Below are 6,000 nucleotides of genomic sequence, written 5' to 3' on the forward strand. Positions count from 1 at the left end.
AATGTTGTGGTGTGGATATATTGACCTCAGTCCTGACAATGTCGTAAGTGCGCTCATCTAGTATAGTTGGAAATTCTAGTATTCAGTTCAGCCAATTATATCCAAACACATGTATTGATAGATACTGAAACTCCAAGTCCTTACCATGATTCTAGGACTCGCGACATTTTGAAGTTTGACAGCGCTAGCATGTTAGCCTGCGTTTTTGAAATATTTTAACATGGGAAGGTCATGTTTTAAAAGGAATTAAGGTAGGGTCACTTTTTAGCATAATGGAATCGGGAGAGGGGGACAGACAAGGCCTAATCCCACCTTTTAATTTTTTCAAAGCGCCCTCACCGGGCGTGCTCGAGAAAAACAGCAATAACGAATAATTATCAAAGGGGCCTTCATCTGATGGAAACTGTAGCGGTCACACCACTACGATCCTTGTAATGTAAAAACATGATTGTAAAAACATTAAAATACTACTAGAAACCCAGCATCATATCCCACATTAAAAAAGACAATTTTTATCAACTTATCAACATCTCAGTAGTAAATACAAATTTATCTTTTATCATTGAAGGACTGAAAGGTTTCTGTTGAAATGTTGTTAGAAGTGCGAAAATGAAGTTCAGCAATCGCATTGACATCAGAACGCCCCTCCCCCACTAAACGAACGAATCGAAGTACGTTTATTGTGCTTGTGTGACGTTGTGCGATCGTCCTTAAGTAGAAAACGTTTCTTTCATTTCGCACTCAATTCAGACATCAAGTTCACAGTACGTATTAACATACAAGCAAGTGCTGACATCAGATAGTGGACGAACGGAAACTGTTACAAACAAGGAATGTAAACAACTGAATTGGACTGATAACACTTGGCACAGTATGTTAGAAGTACAGAGACTTGACACGTGTATTACATTTCATCATTCGAAGAATGAACAGTTTTATGGCCACTTTACATAAATTTCCAGTTCCTCTGGCATTTCATGTACACATAAAGAGGCTATAAAAGTGATCTTTTCAAACGATGGTGTGTAATACAAGTCTCTGCTGTTGCAACATGATGAGTCAAGTCTTATTACTCCAGTTCATTTGTTTACTTTCCCTGTTTGTAACAGGTTCTATTCGTCACAGTCTCACAGTCTGATGTCTCAAGTTGTATTGTTGTGTTTATTTTTAGGAGAACGTCTACTTCACACAGTTACGCGGGGTTTTCCGGTTACTAGAAGAACTTTCAATAAACTCGTTGAAGTCTGCACTGAAAAAAGATATGCAATTAAATTAAGAATTAGGCGTATTATATAATGAAAACATTCTTTATTTATTTATAAGGACTAAAACAATTTGTTTGGTTCCGGTTACCCGACCCAACCTAGTTTTTCACTGCCGACCCTAAACATTTTGTTAAACATATCCGAGAGAAAAATAATAAAATCGCGAAAATTGTGAAGTCTCACCAGTAATAGTGGATGCGGAAACTGAAAACTGACATCAACTTAAAAAGACAATATAAAACTGTTCTTCCAATTTGTAATGGCTGTGCATCTGATTGGAAGACACTAATAACACGGAGACTATATGGAAAACAACGGAAAACAGAACTGAATTAGACACTCAAATACATGAAAAACAGTTTTTGCATAAAATAAAAAATCTAATTACACCACCTGTTCTAAAATTGAGCATAATCTCAACCACACCATTTTGTATTAAGGCCAAGACACTGATAATCGAAATAAAATATCGATTCCAACACTCCAGAGTAAGTGAATCAACATTTAGGATGAGAAGAATACGAATAATCGATGAAATGAAAAGTGTTTTTAAATCAATTATTTCATTTTGAATCATATACTGTCTTTAATTTTGATTGTCATGCTACATCTTCAGAGTGGCGCCATATATTCTGCAACCAGCAAATCTTCGGGTTCTCTCTGGTATGACACTCTTTACTCTATATGATATCAGATGTTTGACGTTTTATTTGTACAAGTTTATCGACCACTGGTAAAAACAGTGCAACTATAGCATCTATTATCAGGGCTACGCCAGAGAGCCAGAAAGCGCCATCATAAATCCCTGAGGTATCACGCATCCATCCTAAAAATTGTAAGCACACACATTTTACAAAAAGAATTTAGTTAAGTTTATTTACTTATTCCTGTTGTTCTTTTAAATGAATTAATTTGCACTGTTGATCACTCTATGCACAATATGTTTTATTTTGTGTAATAACTTGAGAATCTTATGTTTCCACATACTTGGGTTATGAACATTTTATGTTGGGAACTAGCTCAATGTACGACATGGGTAGACTGCGCAGACATTGGGTAGGGGAGTAACAAATCTGGGGTTACAAGGAGGGTCTGAAAGTGAGTGGGGTGAAATATTTTGAACTTGATTTGTGACTTTGAACCAAATTAAACTTAAGAAGCAGTCATTTACCATGTACTTTTGTAAAATTACTTACGATTTTTATACATTTTGTTGTAAATATATATTTGCTGTTTATGCCATAAATTCTACCATAAATTCAGCTCGTATCTTCATGTTTATTCTAATCACTCATTCAGTCCTGGCTATCCATTAAATAACAATTAATTGTTGGCATATATAACTTGACATATAGATAAAATCTATAAACATTCATTTCTGGAACAAAGGCAAGGCTGACTTTACCTTTTAACCCTAACCCTAACGCTTATCCTAACGGGTTATTTTCAAGACCCCAGCCTTGTGAACTGAATAAACCCATGGATTTTGCTTATATAACAGAAACCATTCCACAATGAGAGCTCTTGTTTCCATGATTTTTGATAATAGGCAGTCCATCTATACCGTTACAATTGGTTGTGCATGTTGTGTATATAAACAAGAAATGACGTTGCTAGATATACTTACCCGAGAGTGGTCCAATGAATAAAGCCACAAGGGCTTCTGCTTGTGTAACACAGGTGTATCCATATCCTATCTTTTTTGCACCCAGAAAATATGCTATAACTACGGGGACCATGGTTACATATCCACCAAGGCCAATACCGAACAGAATGACATATATCATTTGAGCTGTAGAGCAAGAAAGGTATGCAATCCTCAATCTTAAAACAAATAATTGGCCGGGTGTACCGAAATATTTCACCCTGATGAAATACAAATTTGCACCATTGAGAGAGAGAGAGAGAGAGAGAGAGAGAGAGAGAGAGAGAGAGAGAGAGAGAGAGAGAGAGAGAGAGAGAGAGAGAGAGAGAGAGAGAGAGAGAGAGAGAGAGAGAGAGTGTGTGTGTGTGTGTGTGTCGTGGCTAAAATCGGAATGCTTTATTTCAAGGGATAAGTAATGTTAAAAGCTATAAATTACAAGAGGTGGATTACAACTAATATTGGTATAAGGGATATACGATTAGTCGATAGATATGTACATAATCTGTTTATTCACGATATTTCTGATATTTTTAAGAACATGCTTAAAGTGACCTGTGACGTAGGCGTGCGTGAAAAGGTGAACATAATAATCCCAAGTCAGACCCTAGACATCGACATTTCTATAGTTTGCGTACAAAGGTCTGATTGCTGAAATCAGTAAAGGTCATTTTAGTGAAGGTCGTGAAATTCAGGTCATACCAAATCTTTTCAATTCTGTTGACATATAACTCCATGTAGCGATAACGATTGTGATATGTAATGTGATATCAAGGTGTTTCTGTTAACACCGATAAATGACTGTCACCTGAAAGTATTTCATGTTTTCGAATGGACAGGTATGCTAAGGTAGCATTACATGTATTACTATTTAACTGACGATTACCGTGCATTACAAATGACGGGCTCGTGTGTCCTGGCTTGTTACACCAACGACATACTAGTTCACCTGATCTGATCTGTTGACCACCATAATTTGGTCCAGTTCGTAAGTTCTTGAGGATACATATTACATTTGGAAGCGTTGTGTTTTACCACATCATGACTTGAGAAGTGTTGGTCGCCCCTGTTTGGTTTGTTTTGTGCTGTCATGGCTAAGATAATCTGTTCATGTGGACAGGTATTCACGTTGAGTGTGTCAGTAAGAGAGTCACATGTATGTTTGCTGAAGGATGTCACGATCGCTGGCATCTGGATCCGACGTCGACTTTTTCACAGTGTCTCCTGTTGACTCCTGATCACTCAAACCCCGTACCATTTCTGCTAAACGTGCAAAGGTCACTGTATTTCTGATCTTTGAGAACAACTGATTCTAGTAACGAATGTCTCATCTCCTGCTAAAAAATACTCAAAATGTCCTCGCCATTAATATCTCTACCATAACGACAAAATATGTCCCTTACACGAGACGCATATTGTTAAATATTTTCATCGTCACTTTGTTTGATTCTCGGCAATTGCTGGTCCACTTTCCATCTCGGACTCCCATGTTGAAAACGCTCTATGAAAGCCTGCCGTATGTAGGTCCAGACGACTGAAATCTCTTCTGATAAAGATACAAACCATAGTTCGACCTCTCCAGTTAGCAAATAAACGTTGGTCATCATTGTATCGTTTCAAACTAATAGACTGGTCGAATTTTCGAAGCCATATCTGTCTGTCTGTCTGTCTGTCTGTCTGTCTGTTTGTGTGTATGCGTATATCAATTACCATTGCTATGAAACTTCATACACCTCAAGATATATTCGGTTTGGCTGAAGATTATATGTATACAATGAATTATTTGCACAGAAAAGATGGATGAATTGACAATAGTCACGATGCTTGCTTTTTTTTTTGGTTTTACACAAGGCATTCACGTTACACCTCAGTGGTGTTATATTTTTCCCCCCAAATTTATTGGGATTTCTCCTTGTTATGTAGGATTTGACTATATTACTAAACATTATCATAACGCTATCCTCATACTTTTCCGTTTCAAGTTACCGTACTGACTCTATTTGATAGAACCACACAGAAACATGTATACACCACACTTTAAGATTGCAATATTGAGTGAATACAGTGTCTGGCTACATTTTGTCTAATTAAACCGCCACCATACAGACATCAAATGCAGACGGCAAAAAACATTGGCGCCCGCATGTCTGCGTCTGGTTGCAGTGTAACAAATAGAGGGGTGACCTCTCGTAACCCTCCTCCAATGTTTCTCTCTCTCTCTCTCTCTCTCTCTCTCTCTCTCTCTCTCTCTCTCTCTCTCTCTCTCTCTCTCTCTCTCTCTCTCTCTCTCTCTCTCTCTCTCCACTCCATACACGGGATCGACTTGGACTTTAGGGAATTAGCTCAGACTACACACAATGTTCATGGTTATAACCCGGATTAATTAGAAGTAGCCATGGAGCAGATGGAAGCTCCTTGTCTAGGCCTAGCTGTTGCTTTCCAAAGAATGAATCCAAACTTTATTATTCCATTAAATTCTTATAAACATAAAATATACAATACTCAAATGATTGGGTGATAAAATAATCAGTACCATAAATGAATTAAACGGAAGTGTTGCCATCGCCTTAATTCAATGCAAATTATATTGACAAATATGAAAACTAGCCAAACAATGTGATCACGTCATTGTTCTTCCAACAGTCTGTAATCAGTCATTATTTGACACTGTTGATCTTATGATAACTTAATGTTGTCATCTTAGAAGAATACTATTCGCGATATGCAAACATTTGTTCTAAGTATTAATTCATGACAGCTGAGAGTTCACGGTAATCTCGCAAAACAGCAAAACTTAGCGAGTATTAAAAAGTTATATTCTGTCATCCGTAACAGCAATATATTTAAGTTATTTCATGATAAATAAAATGTAGCAAGACATTAAGATCAAGCTATCTCAGTGTAAACTACGTAATTTCTTATTGTCTTCTGCGTGGTTGTGTATCTAAGAAAGCTAGTGAACACTAAAATGAAATGGGCTGTATGAAGCAAACATTCACCGCCCCCCCCCCTACATAAATCAGACATTAAGTGGTCGTTACGTATTAACCTATAGGTGTGTTTATTTTTTGACAAAAAGGGTGTACACAGACA

The sequence above is a fragment of the Glandiceps talaboti genome, chromosome 13, assembly GCF_964340395.1.
Source record: "Glandiceps talaboti chromosome 13, keGlaTala1.1, whole genome shotgun sequence".
Lineage (NCBI taxonomy): Eukaryota > Metazoa > Hemichordata > Enteropneusta > Spengelidae > Glandiceps > Glandiceps talaboti.